The sequence below is a fragment of the Eubalaena glacialis genome, chromosome 10, assembly GCF_028564815.1.
Source record: "Eubalaena glacialis isolate mEubGla1 chromosome 10, mEubGla1.1.hap2.+ XY, whole genome shotgun sequence".
Lineage (NCBI taxonomy): Eukaryota > Metazoa > Chordata > Mammalia > Artiodactyla > Balaenidae > Eubalaena > Eubalaena glacialis.
In genome coordinates, this window is record NC_083725.1 from 117713524 (window position 1) to 117731855 (window position 18332).

Genomic DNA, 18332 nt, shown 5'->3' on the forward strand with positions numbered 1-18332 from the left:
TCTCCTTCCTCGCGGAACTGGGCGCACAGATTGGAGGACCTGGCCCCTCACTTTGACCCTGTAACTCCTGGTACTGCCGCCGCCTTTGAAGACAAGGTGACCGGCACCGACGGGCGACCCAACCTTTATAAAATTCAGCCGTGGAGAATGCGGGCGTCGATCCCGCTACCTCTCACATGCTAAGCGAGCGCTCTACCATTTGAGCTAATTCCCCAGATCCGAGGAGCTTCCGCCGCCGAAACACATTGTGGCTCACGTCATCACCGGTTTCCTCCAGGCCCTCCGACCCGCCTGCCCGCCGGTCTCGCTACCCCATTGGTTCTCTTGCAGCTCCCAGAGCTACGGCCATGATTGGTTTGGCTCAATTTAGTTTTAAAAAGCATTGGCTATCGGATTGGTGGTCCGAAGCGTCCGTCAAGCGGAGGCCCTGCTGTTGCTACGGCGTAGGGGGACCCAGCCAGGTTTCTCTCGGTTTCTGATTTGTTTCTCCAGACTCCGGGGTCCTAGAGGTTCCGGATCCGTCAAGTCCATGGGAAAAGAATGCGCCCCTCGCACTTGACGGACGGGGTCTGCGAGCCAATCGGAGTGGGTGCAACGGGGCAGCAGTGTGACCCAATAGGTTGCAGGGGGCGGGAGAGGGAGGCCAATGAGCGTGGAGCCGGGGGCGGGGGCAGGGCCTTGATTGGTCGCGAGGCGGCCGGAGGGAGGGCGGGGGGAACTCAAGGCCTGCTTGATACGTCCGCCATTTTGGGCGCTTCGCTGATGGTGTCGGTGAGCGCGTTTCCCGCCTGAGCGCAAGTAGCGGCGAGTCGCGGGCACCTCCAGGTAATGGGGGGAGGGGGCGGCGGAGCGGGCCGCGGAACAGGGTGCGCGGGGTGCGCGGCGCGCGGGCGGCGGCGGGGCCCCTCCGCCCGGCCTCGGCGGCGCGGGGAGGGAGCGTCCCGGCCCCCTCCCCTCCCCCCCGGAATTCGCCGCTGGGCGGCCGGGGAGGCGCGGCGCCCGGGCTCCCCGGCTCGTCCCCGCCCGCGCCTGTCAGCCGCTCGCTCGCCGGCCGCGGGCCGCGGGGGCCCCGCCGGGCCGGGCGGCTGGGCGGGTCGCGGGCCGGGCGGCGAACTTTGCGCCCGCGTTGACGTCCGCGGCCTGGCGCGGCGGGCGGCCGGCCGGCCGGGCGCGCCCCTAACCCGGCCGGGCCCCGCTCCGCTCCGGCCTTCCCGCCCCGAGCGCCGTCCGCTGCCCGCGGGCCCCGGAGCGTGTCAAGTTGAGGCGGCGGCTCGCCGGAGACTCGCGAAGGCCATTGTTGGACTCGGTTCTCCGGGAAACAAGTTCTGTGGGTTTCTGCTCCTTCGCCGCAGAGTCATCGGGATACGAAGAGCCCGGCTCGGAGTGTTTAAACCTCCTTCCGAGCGATTTGCTAACTCCGGTGTTGCGACTCCAGCGCAGACCTGGTCGCGAAAGCCTCCTTGGCGCATATGCACTAGGGGGGTGGTCCTTCTTTCGGCCGCAAGTACCTCCCTCTTAAAGAAGCCCTCTCGCCGTTCCCTCGGAGGGGCTTCCTCCCGGTCCTGCTTGCCCTGATCACAGCTTGGACTCTTGGTTGTAGGTGGACGGAATGAGTCCTTGGATGTACCGGTGTGTCCTGACGTTTCAACCTCGGAGCTTCGTGTAATTTTCTCGGTACTTCACCATTTTCTCTGTGGGTCGGATAGAGCTTTATGTTTTGCTTTTCTGGGAGGGGCGCTTGGGAGTTGTTTCCTTTCATCCTCACAGCACTTAATGTTAATGTGGCTGTTTTGTTAATGTGGAGTTGACTGCGATTTTGTCCTCAAGGTCACGTTGTAGGTAGGCAGCAAGTGGGAAAGAGACTCCAGATTTCCTGCCACTGGGAAGTCTCCTAAGCGGTGGTGGTGGTGGAGCTTTCTTTGCTCTCGGGTTAGACTGCCTGGTTTCAGGTCTCGGCTTCACCACCTTCTAGCCCTGTGACCTTGGGCAGGTTACCCAAACTCCCTGCTTCTTCTGTGATACGGGAATAACAACGGTGTCTCCCTCCTCAAGTTTGTCGGGAGGAAAGGAGTTAATACGTGTAAAGCAGCCAGAAACGGTGCCTGGCACGAAGAATCCGCTTAGTAATTAGTGGCCATTATTAATTTAAATTTGATTGTTAAATGTTTAGATACTATTAGGAAGTCACTTGAGTGTTTAAGTCCTGGCTTTTGGTGACTGTCTTTAGAAAGCTCTGTGTATTTAAGAGTCATTTGGCCTGAGAACCACCCAGGAGAAGGGGTGCTTGAAGATTGATTAAATTACAAACGTTTTCTGGAGTAATTAGTGGTGGTGCCTCGGAATGGTTTAAGAGATGGTTAAATAAAGAAAAGCCCATCGGGAGCGCGAGTCGGATTCTGTTCCTACCGTGCTTTTGGAGACTACTTACTGAGTGTGATTGGCCCCCAATAGCTCTAGAGTTTCTTAATGTACTTCTGGGTTCTTATTGAGATTTGAAAGGTTGCTGTGTATTGAGATATACTTCATTGAAGATAGTTTGGGAAATAACTGTTGTCCTGGATGGATGTTTTGCATTTCAGTATGTTTGATCAGAGTCTAGAGTAACCACCAAAATGCCATGCACTCACTCACACGTATACTCACAGTCTTTTGATTCCTGCCCCGTGCTCTTCTCCCTGGTACTTGAAACCATGCTTGCCTTGTCGCTGCAGTTACTTGCTTGGGCCCTGGCTTGCTTTGTTGCACTGGGGAAGTGTTATTTTGATAGACTCGGTCTTAAGTACAGATGAGCATCTCGCTGGTTTAACTTACTGAAGAACAGGAAGAAGATTGTTTTAGATTAGAAAACTAGCTTTTGTGTAAAGTATAGCAAAACAAAAACTTGCTGGTTTCAATTAACTGCTTGGGAATTTGAGAATCAGACCATAACTGGACAGAAAATGAATAGTGATAAAATTAAGCCTTGACAGGATGAGGTTTGCTTAGCCGCTTTAAAGTAAATTTTTGCATTGATTTGGTACAAAGGTAATGTGCTTGTTACAGATGAGACATCTTCCTTAAAACAGTATTTGTCAGGATTGGAATTTAGTTTGCTTCTTTGATAAACTTGTATCTTGGGGTCTTATATTTTGGATATTTGAGAGGCAGCCTGAGTGTATATTGGTCTAAAATTTTACAATGCCTTATTACCCTTAAGAAGAATGATAGCGAAGTTCTTCTAACCGTCTGCTCAACTAAAACTCAGCTCTGAGTTTATTTCATAAAAAGCACAAGAGGCTGTGGTTGCTCCTCATAAGTCAAGATCTGAGCCCTGGTGTGAGCCGAGGATTAGCTACTTTTTCTTAGGTGAGATGGATAGAAAAACATAGACCTGGCCTCTTGGCTTTAAGAAGCTTTCTTATCTCTTTCCTTTCTTAAGAGAACCTCAAATGGTTGGTTTTTGATTTACTCTAGATCAGTGGTTCTCAACTGGAAGGTGATTTTGCCCCAAAGAAACATTTAGCAATGTCTGGGGACGTTTTTGCTTGTCACATCTGTGGGGTTGGGCAGTGTACTATTGACTTCTAGAGGGTAGAGACCAGGGATGCTGCTAAACATCCTATGATGCACAAGATGGCAGCCCTCTCCCCCAATAAAAAATTATCCAGCCTCAAATATCAGTGGTGCTGAGGTTGAGAAACCCTGCTCTAGATAGATGGCCTAATCTGGCCTGCATTGGAATCATTTGGGATACTTTTTAAGACCATGGGTGATGAACCCCACCTCTAGAAATGTGTGGTGAGAGTGAGAATATATTTTTAAAAGCTCCCCAAGTAGTACTGAAGTGCAGCTAGGTTTTGGAACCACTGTTCTAGACCATAGATTTTAGGGACTGCTTGTGGGTCAAGGAATTCTTTGTGTCATCTGTGAGCTCTACCCATACCTAGATCCTACCTTGGACGTTACTTAGTAGTGGGGAAGGATGGTGTACGTACGTTATTTTCAGGTGCTGAACTTTAAAGGAGACTGAACTTTAAAAAAATTTTTTTAAGTGAATTTATTTTATAAAATAATTGAGAAACTTTTTTTTTTTTTTCTGTTGCTTCATGAGAATCTATTGTCATAGCTGAAACTTAGTGCTCTCAGGTGTTTAGGATTGTTTGTGCCTATGCTAAATAACCTTATCTTACTGTGATTTTTGAGTTTTGTATCTTTTGTCCTCGTCTTGTCAGTCAGCTGTCAGTACTGTTTTTAGATGCCAGCTTCATTTTTTTTTTTTTTTTTTTTTTAAATGAAAGCCTATTTCCAGAGAGTTAGCCCTGGATTGATTTGCTAATTCTGCCCTTTGAAGGCAAGAGAGAGGCAAACGCTATGCTTATTGTTTAACACAGTGACCCTTGCTTGCTAGCAAAGGGGGATTGCCTGTGCCCTGGACTCTGACCCAGGTGGGTGAGTGTTTTTTCTCCTGGGGAGGTGAGGTGCAGTAGAAGAGAGACCGGCAGAGATCCTTTTCTCACACACACTTAGAATATGGATGATCTAGTTTATTGAGCGGAAGAATGTTAGTATAAAAATTGTACAGATTTTCACCAACCGAATGTTAAAATCTCGACATATAAAAGGGAGGAGATCAGGGAGGCACTTTCTAATCCTTCATCCTGAAATCAGGCCTATGGCTATGCTGAGAATGACAAGTGACCACTTTCCCTGTCTACTTCTTCTAATCTTCGTTTATTTGATCAGTAAATATATTGAATCCTTACTCTGTCAGGAACTGTATTAGGGATTCAGTCATGAACAGGCATTTAAGGACTTGCAGTCTATGGGGGGAGGCAGCATTGACAAGAGGTGTCCTTTTGGCTGTGAGGCCAAAGAACACAGCTTGTTAGACTTGTATGTGGTGTAAATAGCAGACTCTTAATGAGAGGCCCTAGAGGCTTGAGAGGAAAGAGCTTGTGTTTGCTGGTTGGGTGGTTGAGATTGCCAGAAGTCTCTTGCCAAAAAATAAAATAGTTACACCTTTGTTTCTCATATGTATTAAATAGTTACTTCCACTTTCCTCCTTGGTTTGGTGTGTCTAAGCAGTGCCACTCTTCCCATGCTGGTGAAGCTGCTTTGCAGTGACAAATAGGATTGACCTATATTGTCTTTTGCTGCATAGATGTTGGTTGCAACATCTTGATCAAACTTGAAACACTGACTGTTCCCATACTGATCAGAGGCTTGGTGTAGGTTCATGCTAAACATCTTGAGCATCCTTGAAATCCATGGTGCTTCCAGTGGGCATGGGTTTTTTTCTGCTGCAGTCAGGATCGAGGTTGACTGTAGATTTGACTTTTGACTTTGCCTTACGTTTAGTTGCCACGGAAACCCCCTTTCCTTCTCCCTCCCTCCCCCTTTATTTTTCTTTACTGGGAGGGGAGAGAGAGTTACTAGTCAATGCCCAGTTTGTTTCAGGTTTTGAATGATTATGAACTGACATCTGGGTACCAGGTAGATTGGCTAGATGGTAAAGAAGCAAGTAAAAGGGAATCTTGGCAGTACTTGAAAGGCTTCTTAACCTTAACTAGGGCATTTTTTTGTCACAGACTTTGCAAAGATCTGGGGTTACTCTGAGTAGAGGAGGTTTACTACTACTCATTTCTGCTGGCTAGTGTTGATCTGTTTTATTAAGTATTAGTGAAGACTACACAATCGACTGATTTTATACAAATAAAGTTTGATAGGTTCTGAACATCTTTTTACTGATATAAGGAGACTCTGATTTTGTACTTCTCAGCAACTCTGGAGAAAACTAGGGTATTATTAATTCCAAAATATCTTACAGCGGGAATATGTATTGACTTGGAATGGTTTGTGTACCCCAGAGGCTGACTGCCATGAAATCTGGTGGCCCAAAGGAAAGATGAATGAGATTGTTTTTTGAAACATTAGGGAGCCGAACTAAAAAGGCGGCAATAAATAAGTAAAAGCAAGCAAGCCTGCAGAAGTAAAAGTATGACTGAATGTTGAGTCAGACTTGGAGAAAGCTGTGTGGATTGCTAGTGGGAGCCTGGAGTTCCCTGGACCTGGATGTAAATCTGAACAATAATGCTGGTGTCAACAGTAATGCGACACACTGACAAGGAGAGAAAGGGGAGCTTGCCTGAGAACGCATGGTGAGTAATCAGGGTGAGTAAGGCAGCAGTTACACTAGCCACTAAGGCACACTCCGGGGTGGCCTCCTCTATCCCGTCAGGCTTAGTGTAGTCAGTAGACATTGGCTGGACTTTGGTGAAATCTGGGCCTTCAGTCCCCAGATGAGGCAGTGGTGGGAGGAACATTGACAAGTATTGACTTGAGTGGCTGTGTGGGGCTTCCTTTCATGAGAATCATGGTTTTGGAGGTCATTGATTATTAGAGAAAAATTTAGGTCATGCTGGAAAATGGACCTATAGGCAGCAGAGAAATCTCAGTTCCTGGGTGATTCCTTAGGGTTTTGGTGGCCCCAATAGACCATAATTTCAAGTGTCATTTGTTTCAACAGTAACATCATAGGTGGAACTCACTGTGAGTTAAGAATAAACACAACATTGTAAATCAACTATACTCCAATAGAAATTTAAAGAAAAAAGAATAAATGGTCAACTTCTGAGTTGATGTTTTGTTTGTTGTTGTTGTTTGTTTTTTAGTGGTAGTACATATTCGTTTTTGTCATTGTAGTAGATGAGGGAGTGTAGTGTCTCCTGGTTTACTTTTGTTGACATAGAGATACATAGGGTTTCTGTTGCCTCTGGACAGTGGGCAGGTCACATCTGCCTCTGTTGCCTGCGATGAGACCCAGTCCCTTCTGATTAAACAATACTCTTTGGATCACCCCCTTCCCCCCTTTCCACTGTGGACCTCTCATCCTTGATTTATTATACTCTTAGATGGATACAACAGCTATGTATTTGGCACCTATCATAGGGGTAGTATTTTAAGCTAAGGAAGTTTTCAGATTAATATCTGTTCTCTGTTCTCAATTCAGAGTGTCTCGTGGAGGTCAAGAGTGCACAGGACCTAAAATAGCTGACTTTGAGTTCTGGCTTCCACAGCCTTCCAGCTGTGTAATCATAATATTAGATGACATCTCTGTTCCTTCGTTTCCTATTTGTGAAATGAGTATTAAATATAAACAAACTAGTACAATGCCTAGTACACAGTAATACTTGTTTTAATATTACTGTTATCAGTCTTCTTCCTAATAACAATAGAAATAAGTTCAGAGATGACTAATATAAGTTGCAGTGAAATGCCCTGAAGAAGTGAAATGGAATATTATGGCATCATAGAGGACCTTCGAGGTCTAACTAGCTGCTCTGGGGAAGTATAAGGTGATGGCGAAGTGGGTCAGGGCAGGTTGTAGAGTTAGGTGGTAGTGTTGTTGTTGTCTTCTTTTTCCCCCCAAGTTTGGATTATGTTATATAGATTTTATTTGCTAAAATGTGATAATATTTTCTTACTGGGGTGGGAGTAGAGATCATAAATTTGAGGTTTTGCACTTTGCTTTCTAAAATATTCATCTTTAAAATCTCTCTGGCGCTTTAAGACAGTATAAAAACCCCGTTTGTTTTGGAATCCCTCGTGTTATATGGAACCATGTTTTTTCAGTGTACTGTGCTCTTGGAGATAATCACACATGTCTTGAAGGATCAATGTTTTGTTCTCGTTTTTGTTTTGAACTTTTATTTATTTATTTGGCCGTGCTGCGAGGCATGCGGGATCTAGTTCCCTAACCAGGGGTTGAACCCGTGCCCCCTGCAGTGGAAGCTCATAGTCTTAACCCCTGGACCGCCAGGGAAGTCCTTGAGAGATCAGTGTTTTTTAACAGAAGATTGGCTCTTTTAAATTTTGCTTTCAGTTTCTTTACAAATTTCACATTATAACCAGACAATTCTTTTCTGTAAAGGGCCAGTTAGTAAATATGTTAGGCTTTGCTGGCTATATGGTCTCTGTAACTACTCGATTCTGCTGCTGCGGTGTAAAAGCAGCCACAGTCAACATGAAACAAATGAAAGTGGCTGTCTTCTAGTAGAGTTTTATTTACAAAAACAGGTGGTGGGCTGGATTTGACCTGTCTTGCTCTAACCTATTTTTTGTTTCAGTTTTTAATGAGATCATATGTTCAAGGAGTATATGTCAGCCTATGTACAGATATTAAACGTTAAAACTACCAATTGTGCACCCACTGACCAGCTTAAGAAATAGAATGTTGCCACTACCTTTGGCTTCCTGTATGACCTCCCCGACCACTCCTACCTCTTCTGACCTCCCCAAAGCAACGGCTGCCCTGCATGTATCATTTTCTTGATTTACTTTATGGTGTTACCATCTGTGAATGTATCCTTATATAATATAACTTAATTTTTGCATGTCTTTATATAAATGGAATCATTTTGTTCTGTAACTCACCCCCTCCCCTCTTACTGTTTTTGAGACTCATTTATTCAAATGTTTGAGTACTTATGTCTTAGGCGCTAAGACATACGTTCTGATGCTGGCTATATTAGCAGTGAGCAAAGAAGACATTGTCCCTGTCCTCTGGAACTTACGTGTTGGTGGAGAAAGACAGTTAAAGACAGAAAGTCAAAGACACGGTAGTCATGTGGTGATACAGCTGGGAGCAAAGTCAAGCCAGGTGGGTGGGGGCTGTTTGCAGATTGAAATAAGGTGGTCAGGAGGGGCCTTCCTGAGACCTCTGAACACAGGAGGTGAGGCAGGGAGCCACGTGGCTGCGGGTGGGGGTGGGGTAAGGGGAGTCTCACAGGCAGAGTCTGGTGCACGTGAGGTGCTAAGAAGGGTTGTACCTGCTGTGTTGGAGGGACAGTAGAGAGCCTGGCAGGAGGGAGAGTGGCAGGAGAGGAAGTCGGAGGGGTGGGGGCGGGAGCCAGTCACACAGGCCATTGTTGGGATTTTGTCTATTTCTCTGAATGAGATGGGAAGTCATTGTAGTGTTTTGAGCAGGGGTGTGATATGAGATCTGATTTATGTTTTTAAAAGGTTCCCCTGAAACCGTGTTAAGAATAGCTGCCCCTCTGCTGCCCAGGATCCAACAGAACAATGATGGCAGCTTGGAGTGACAGGGCACAGGGCTGGAAGTGAGGAGTGGTTGGATTCTGGGTGCATCTGGAAGGTCGGGCCGACAGGCTTTGCTGACAGATTGCATATAGCTGAGAGAGCGGAGTGAAGGTGATACCGACCAGGGGTTTTTGCTTGCAGTCAAGATGGTGGGAGGCACAGGTTTGGAAGTAAGATAAAGAGCTGGGGTCTGGGCCTCTTGCATTTGTGACAGTCTTCGAGAGCCGACTGGAGCCACGTAGGGTTACGGCGTTCGGAGTTGAGGGGAGAGGTCTGGGCTGAGGATAGACATGTGAGAGTCGTCAGTGTTTTGATGACACTTAAAAGTCCTGATGTTGAGTGAGCACACTGATGAATGAGGGCCGAGGCAGCAAGGAAAATGGGGACAGGCAGCCTCCGAGGTAGAGGAGAACCAGGTGGGCCTTGCATCTTTGAAGACGGGGGAAGGTGTCGTCAAGGGGGAGGGAGTGAGAACCCACGCCCACCCAGTGCTCCTGCTGTGCCCTCAGGTGAAATGAGGGCCCAGACTTGTCCTGTGGCTTTGGTGGCACATGAGTCACTGATGACCTTGACAAGAGCAGTCCCCACACGGTGGTGCAGGAAGAGCCTGGAAGGGAGGGTTCACGAGGGATTGAGAGAAGAGGAGGGCAAGTGGAGAAAGCCCTTTTGTGGGCACTTGCCGCCGTGCTAAAGGGAGAGTTGGGGCCCTGAGAAAGTTTGGTTGAGATGGCCGAAATTACAGCATTTTTGTACTGTTGGTGGGAAATGGTTCTGTACAGAGTGAACACCTTGATGAAGCGGGAGAGGGGACATTTGCTGGGAATGGGCCCACGTGGAGCGCCCGTATGCTCTTCCTTGGTGAGATGAGGGAGAGCATAGTAGGGGAGCCGGCATGGTGGGAGCAGGGCCGTTTTCTTTTTTTCTCCGTGAAATAGGAGGAGTTATCAGTGAAAATGAGGGTGAGTAGGGGCTGGTGGGGTGTGAGGAGAGAGGAGAAGGTATGCAGTATTCTATGGGAAAGTAAGAATGTGAATGGACTAGCCATGTGGAATGGCCTCCTGAGGGGAGCCATCCTTAGTTTAAAGTGAAAAAAGCAGTTGTGTTCTTTTTCCTGGGAGCAGAGTAGGCAGTGTTGCAGTTGTGTTGGAGTTGTGGTTTACCCAAGCAAAAGTGGCAAAGCAAGAGAAGGTCAAGGGAGTGATTATAATGGTGAGGTATGGACTTGAAGCTGGGAAGGGAGGGAAGTGAGACCATGCAGATAACGAGTTTTGTCTACATTGATGTGTGTAGCTATAGTTTATTCCTTTTCACTTCTGTGTTCTATTTCAGATTGAATATCTCATTTTATTCTCTGTCCTATCATTGTAGGATAGGATTGTTTCCACTAAAGAAACAGCGAGGCTTTGAACAAGTGCAAAAGCATTTCTCCAAGGTAGGAATCCTTGGAGAGAACTAGAATTGCAGGGTAGTGGGACCTGTACAGCTTTAACTTTAGTTAAAAATAGTTGAACCAGTTTACCCTCCTACCAGCACTGTTGTTCTGCATCCTTGCCAACTCTTGGTATTGTCAGACTTTTTTGTATTTGCCAGATTGGTGGGTGTGAACTTTTATCTTATTTTTTAATTAATAGCTTTATTGAGATGTAATTCATATATTACAATTTACCCATTTAAAGTGTACAATTTAATAGGTTTTAGTATATTCACAGAACTGTGTAATGATCACCACAATCTAATGTTAGAACATTTCATCATCCTGAAAAGAAACCTTGTACCCATTAGCAGTGACTTTCCATTCCCACCTAACCTCTAGGCAACCACTAATGGACTTTTCTGTGGATTTGCCTGTTCTGGACATTTCATGTAAACGGAATCATACAATATGTGGTCTTTTGTGACTAGCTTTTTCCACTTAGCATGTTTTCAAGGTTTATCCATGTTGTAGCATAGTTCAGTATCAGTGCTTCATTGCATTTGATTGCTGAATAACGTGCCATTGTATGGACATACCACATGTTATTTAACCGTTCATCAGTTGGTGCATGTTTGGGTTGTTTCCACTTTCTGACTGTTATGAACAGTACTGCTGTGAGCATTTGTGTATAAGTCTTTGGAGGGGCATAGGTAGTTATTTCTCTTGGTGTATACTAAGGAGTGGAATTGTTGGGTAATGTAACTGTGTTTAACATTTTAAAGATCTACCAGACTGTTTTCCAAAGTGACTGTACCATATTGTATTCTCACCAACACTGTATCAGGGTTCTAATTTCTCCATGTCCTCACCAACATACATTATTTTCCCTTTAAAAAAAAAATTATAGCCATGCTAGTGAAGTGTGGTATCTCATTGTGATTTTGCCTTTCCTGAATGACTAATGCTGTTGAGCATCTTTTCATGTCCTTATTGGCTGTTTGTATATCTTCTTTAGAGGAACGTCTATTCAAGTAATTCTTTGGCCATTTTTATTAATTCATTTATTTCTGCAAGGTTTTAATGTTCTTCTTTCATATTACTACTGAAGTTGAGCATTTTTTTGGCTATTTGGATTTCTTCTTTTGTGAAATACCTGTTTGTCTTATTTTTTTTCCTCTTGAGTTGTTTGGGTTTTCTTATTTGTAGCAATTCTTATATATTCTGATTTTTATTAATTATTTGTGTGACAAATATCCTTTCCCAATTTGTGACCTGTCTCTTTACTGTGTTTATGGGATTTTTAAAAAAATGTTTATTGAAAGCATGTAATAAAAGGGCAAAAATGGATCTTAGTATCTTTTAATCTTTTCTTCTAGCCCTCATACTACCTAAGTAGAAGAGGAAATAGATTTTTCGGTTTATAGGTAGTTGTCTTTTAAAAAGTTTTATGTTTTTTTCTTTCTACAAGTCTTGCATTTTTTGTTGTTGTTGTTAGATTTGTTTTTTGGTTACTTTATAGTTTTTGTTGATGTTGTAAATTTTTTTTTAAGTTAAAAATTTCTATTTGTTGGTAAATGGAAATGCAGATGACTTTATATGTGACTTATACTCTTTAACTTCTCTAACTTAATAATTTGCTTGTGGACTCTTGGGGGTTTTTATGTAGATAATCATCTAATCTTTGAATAATGATAGTTCATTTCTTTTCAGTCCTTTTACTTTTTATATCTTAACTCTAGTTCTAACTGCACTGCTTCATGGCAACCATCACCAGTGGGGAATATAAATGGTAATGGCGGGCATCCTTGTCATATTCCCGGTTTTAAGGGAAATGCTTTTATCTTTCACCATTAAATGTGTGGATACTTTTTTTTTCCTTTAACAGGTTGAGGAAGATTTCTTCAATCTTAGTTTATGGAGAAATTAAAAAAACACAAGTGGGCATTGCACTTAATTGAATGCATTTTCTACATCTGTTGGGTTGATATTACAGTTTTTCTCCTTTAATCTGGTAATATGAAAAATTGCTCTAAAAGGTAATATTGGAATTAATTTCACATTTCTGGGATAAATCCAGCTCAATCATGACATGTTCTTTTTTTTAAAAAATTGTTTGTTTCATTTTTGGCATGTATTTTTTTTGACCATGCCACTCGGCTTGCGGGATCTTAGTTCCTTGACCAGGGATTGAACCTGGGCCCCAGCAGTGAAAGTGCCAAGTCCTAACTACTGGACCGCCGGGGAATTCCCTTAGATATATATATTTTTTTACTTGCTAATATCTTAGGATTTATGTACCTATGTTCATTGGTAAGATCTTTAATTTTCCTTTTTTGTATCAGCTTTATGAGTTTTACTATCAAGGGTGTTCTCAGTCTAATAAAATAAGCTGTAGTGTTTCCTCCTTTTTATTCTCTTAGAGAGTTTGTATGTAAAATTGGAATTATCTGTTCTTTCATTTTGATAAAACTTGCCTGTAAAACCATCAGGGCCTGGTGTTTTCTGTCTGAGATTTAAAAATTAGTGGCTTGGTTGCTTTAATATTTATAGGATCATTAGAGTCTTCTTTTTCTTGAGTCACATTTGGTAATTTAATTTTTCTAAAACATTTATTTTGTCCTTGTTTTCAAATATATTGGCAGAAAATTATATCTTTTGACTCTGCCTGATTTGTAATTAATTACTAATATTTACTTTCTTAAACAGGATTCTTAGTTCATTAATTTTTAGGTCTTTTGTATACATGTATACATATATATGTAAATAAAGTAGTAACTACCTTTTAAATACTACTTTAGCTCCAATTCAGAAGTTTTGCTATGCAAAATTTTTATCTTTTAGTTCTGAATATATTCACATTTTCATTTCTTCTCTGACTTAGAAATTTAGAAAGTTATTGAAAAATCTTGATATATTGATATATATTTTATTTATTTATTTATGGCTGCATTGAGTCTTCATTGCTGTGCGCGGGCTTTCTCTAGTTGCGTCGAGTGGGGGCTACTCTTCGTTGTGGTGCGTGGGCTTCTCATTGCGGTGGCTTCTCTCGTAGCAGAGTATGAGCTCTAGGCACACGGGCTTCAGTAGTTGTGGCACACGGACTTAGTTGCTCCACGGCATGTGGGATCTTCCCGGACCAGGGCTCGAACCCATGTCCCCTGCATTGGCAGGTGGATTCTTAACCACTGTGTCACCAGGGAAGCCCTGTATCTTTTAATCTTTGTTATTGATTGCTAACATACATTGTGCTAATAAAATGTGGTCCAGTGTGATTTTGATTGTTTGAAATTTGTTGAGGCTGTTTTAATGGTGTCTAGTTTGTGGCAGATTTTTATCAGTTTTCCACGTGTGTTTAAAAAGAATGTGTTTCCAATTTTAAGGTCAAGTTTTCCCGTGTCTATTGGATGAAACACATTAATTGAATTCACATTGAAACTAGTGTCCTTAACTAATACTGTCTGCTTGTTCCATCAGTTACAGAGAGGGGTGTTGTTAAAATCCCATTGTGATGGAACATTTGTCAAATTCCTATAGTTCTCTCAATTTTTGCTTTCTATCTATAAGTTTAGAATTGCTAAGTTTCCAGTGACTTGCACAGTTTGTCATTCTGTAACGAATCTTTGTTTCTAGGAACATTTTTTCCACTAAAATATATTTTGTCAGATATTGGCATAGCTGTACCAAGGGACTTTAGTTAATGTTTGCCTGGTATATAGTTTTCTGCCCTTTAACTATCAAGTTTTGGTGCCCTTAATGTTTTAGGAGTGCCCTTTGAAAGCAGCACACAGCTAGATTGCATTTTTATAATTTCACTTTAAGCTGGTTAGTCTATTTACATTAGTTGTGATTGAAATATTTGGTTTATTTCTACTTTCGTATTTTGTGCTCTCTAATTGGGCTTTTTTTCTGTTCTTTTCCTTTTCTTGCCTGTATATTGTGGGATTTTTTTCCCTTCATTCCTGTCTACCCTTTTTACCTAACACCCAGTAAGAGATTAGACACTTCTTTTCTTGGTGATCTTAATCATTTCATATTTAACTTAAGGCCTAAAGTTAATTGATATCTTTACCCTTATAAGAACTTTTGAATGCTTTTAGTCCCAATTTATATGCAGCTATTGCCTAACTAGATTAGAATTAGAAGTGAGCTGTCAGTTGTTCCTTATCCAGGAATTTGAGGTATTCTGTGCCTAAAGTGCTCTTCATGTTGGCCAGTCCAGCAGATATGTTTAGTCTTTTTTTATTTTTAGATTGCTGGTATTACCTTTTATTTTGGATTGCTCTTTTGGTGTCTTGCTACTTTTGAATAATCATGTACCAGAAATTGTTTTGGATATGTGTCAATCAGTATTCAAAAAACTTTAAAAATTGCAAGTAAGAGAGGCTGTTCATTTAAAAAATTTTTATTTTTATTTTTATCCTTTGGCTGTGTTGGGTCTTCGTTGCTGCGCGCGGGCTTTATCTAGTTGTGGCAAGCGGGGGCTACTCTTCGATGTGGTGTGCGGGCTTCTCATTGCGGTGGCTTCTCTTGTTGTGGAGCACAGGCTCTAGGCGCGCAGGCTTCAGTAGTTGTGGCACGCAGGCTCAGCAGTTGTGGCTCGCGGGCTCTAGAGCGCAGGCTCAGTTGTCGTGGCGCGCATGGGCTTAGTTGCTCCGTGGCATGCGGGATCTTCCCCGACCAGGGCTCGAACCTGTGTCCCCTGCATTGGCAGGCAGATTCTTAACCACTGCGCCACCAGGGAAGTCCCGAGGATGTTCATTTTGTTAAGAGCTGGCAAATGCGATTGTTTTTCCCTCCTTTAAATGGAGTGTTCCTATGTCAATAAGGAATTTCTTAAAGATTTTCTGGTCCTTAACATTAATTAGCTCATTTTTATATCCAGAAATGGAAAAGATTTCAAGACTAGTTACCTTTTTTAAATGGGATCATTTGATTGCTAGGAAACGTTTATGTGAACTTTAAGTGTGACTCTGGCCAAGTATAGAACACCAAAAACAATCTGGAAAAGGGATGTGGATCAAAATAGATTATGAGCTGAATCTGTCTTTGCGAGAGGAAAAGAGTAGAGTTCAGCATTTATAATACGTGGCCTATCCTGAGGGAGAGGGGGGACGGTTTTATACTTATTTCTTTATATTAAGTATTTTCTTACTCTGACTAATAAATTAAAAGGGGCATGGAGGAACATACTAGCATGGGCTGGGCTGGGTTGGAACTCGCTTTGTGACAGTGTGGTTAGCAGGACTTTTAAATTGAGGAGAGTTAGGGGGTTTGGCGCCAGTGCTGCTGATCCCAGGAGTGAAGAGTTAGTAAATACTTTCAGTCCTATCCCAGTAGTTTTCAGTGAGGCCAAGGAGCTTGAAATGCATAGGTATTATAACTATCGTTTTCATCAGATTTCAAAAAATAAAGTTTGGTAATCTTCCAGGGCAACGAGGAAAGAATGAGAAGGAGTTGTAGGGGGCACAGGGTAGAGAGAGAGAGAGCTGGTTTAGCAGAATTGTTGTGAGGATTAAAGTTAAACATTATTGGACATGTTTATGTTTATCCCCTGCAAAAAGTAGAGTCCATTCCTGCCATTTACCATATTGTCAGGCTTAAAGTTTTTCAGTTTTTGGCATCGGTGACTGCTGAATTGCCTCTTGATTAGTGTAAACCTTCAGCAGCCTGCCCTTGCTTACGTACCTGCCTTACACTGGGTAGATGTAATTGTCTCTTCCTATTTTGTTTGCCCAGTGCCTGTTATTACGGTTGTCACTTGTGCTTGATTCATTACTTGCATGTTTTAACTCTTTTCACCTTAAGGTGAGTGTAGGATGTTCATCTTTTATATGAAGAAGGAAGCTCTGGGAGGGAGGGAGGACGTCTAGCCAGAATGATTTCGGGAAAGGGTTGTTAAGTTGATGAGAACTGGATTGGAATCTTGGTTTGACCACTGAACTAGCTCTCTGACTTTCGGCAAATTATTTCACTTTCTGAGCCCCAGCTTCTTCCTATGTAAAATGGAAGTAATATTAAAGTTCTCCTCCCTTTTCCATAGAAGATAACTTTGGGTAATTTGAATTTGTAGGGTTTTTTTTTTTCCCCTTGCAAGTGTATTAATGTAGAAGTCATAAACTTTCACAGAACAAGTGATTAAGGCTATGCTGACTTTGTTAATGGTTAATATCTTATTTTATGAACTCTTTCACTGGCTTTGGTTTTGAAATCTTGACTGGTAGTAGGATATTGTGAAATTTTCTTTTTTACTTTGTTGCCGTTTTTCTGTTTAGAATAGAAGCCTTAGTTTAAAAAAATTAGTCAATATGTGATTATATTTGCTTTGAAAAAAAGTAAAAATAGGTAAGACGAAAATCTCTTCTGCTCACCTTCCCCCAATTCTTTTCTGTCTTCTGCTGTTAATAGTTTTGTCTCTATTTTTTTGATTTTTTTCAATGTGTTTGTATTACTTACATATGTGCTTATAGAAACTAAACAGTGTTAGGCATACACCTTTTTTTCCTTATCATTCATCACTTTTCATTGAGTCCCATGCAGTACACAGAGATCTGCCTTCTTTTTAATTACTGGTATACTTTATAGCCATTTCCCATTTCAGTGGGCTTTAGATTTTTATTTTTAATCACAAATTTGGGTTGCTTTTATTTATCTTTTTATATAAATTTATTTATTTTATTTATTTGTTTTTGGCCACGTTGGGTCTTCATTGCTGTGCGCGGGCTTTCTCTAGTTGTGGAGAGCGGGGGCTACTCTTTGTTGCTGTGCGCAGGCTTCTCATTGTGGTGGCTTCTCTTTTGCCAAGCACAGGCTCTAGGCTCACGGGCTTCAGTAGTTGGGGCACGTGGGCTCAGTAGTTGTGGCTCGCAGGCTCTAGAGCGCAGGCTCAGTAGTTGTGGCGCACAGGCTTCGTTGCTCCGCGGCATGTGGGATCTTCCTGGACCAGGGCTCGAACTCACGTCCCCTTCACTGGCAGGTGGATTCTTAACCACTTCGCCACCAGGGAAGCCCTGGCTTGCTTTTAGTTTGTTACAATAAAGCACTTTGTTCTTAGAAGCTTTTAGAAGTTTAGTGTTTGGTACAGAAATAGGTAAAATACTAAATTATAAGTTGGATTCTTTGCTTTTTATCTTTACGTACAAAGTACAATTGTTAAGAGCAGTGGAAGGAAGCCTTTTTTTAGAAAGCTTTTCTATTTATCTCCTTTTCAAACGATGTATGACATATATGACGTTTTTAAGCTCTACTATAAATGAACAGTGATTTAGCAAATCTTTTCTTTCTTATAAAATATGCATAACACAAATTTACATTTAACCATTTTTTTAAATTAATGAACTTCATTTCATAGAGCAGTTTTAGGTTCACAGCAGAATTGAGGCAGAAGTACAGAGCCAGAAGCCTATATACTCCTTGTGTCCCCACGCGCCCCCCCCTCCAACCTCCATGAACCTACGTTGACACATCATTATCACCCCAAGTCTGCATGTTACATTAGGTTCACTCTTTTTTTTTTTTTTAATTTATTTATTTATTTATGGCTGTGTTAGGTCTTCATTTCTGTGCGAGGGCTTTCTCTAGTTGTGGCAAGCGGGGGCCACTCTTCATCGCGGTGCGCGGGCCTCTCACTATCGCGGCCTCTCTTGTTGCGGAGCACAGGCTCCAGACGCGCAGGCTCAGTAGTTGTGGCTCACGGGCCCAGTTGCTCCGCGGCATGTGGGATCTTCCCAGACCAGGGCTCGAACCCGTGTCCCCTGCATTGGCAGGCAGACTCTCAACCACTGCGCCACCAGGGAAGCCCCTAGGTTCACTCTTAATGTTGTATATGCTGTGGGTTTAGACA

The 18332-nt window shown here is 42.8% G+C and overlaps 1 protein-coding gene across 12 annotated transcripts in view; it reads left to right on the top strand.

The window, feature by feature from the left end:
- The first annotated feature begins 732 nt into the window (after nt 1-732).
- PPP6R3 (protein phosphatase 6 regulatory subunit 3) overlaps nt 733-18332 on the top strand; it is a 128806-nt gene continuing 111206 nt past the window's right edge. For 6 of the 12 annotated variants that reach the window (XM_061202190.1, XM_061202192.1, XM_061202193.1 and 3 more), the window contains exon 1: nt 735-825. The gene's annotated coding sequence lies outside the window, so the exon portion shown is untranslated. Of the gene's footprint in view, nt 826-1600; nt 1675-18332 lie in introns of all 12 variants that reach the window. The other 6 variants (XM_061202191.1, XM_061202194.1, XM_061202197.1 and 3 more) reach the window with 4 other exon arrangements.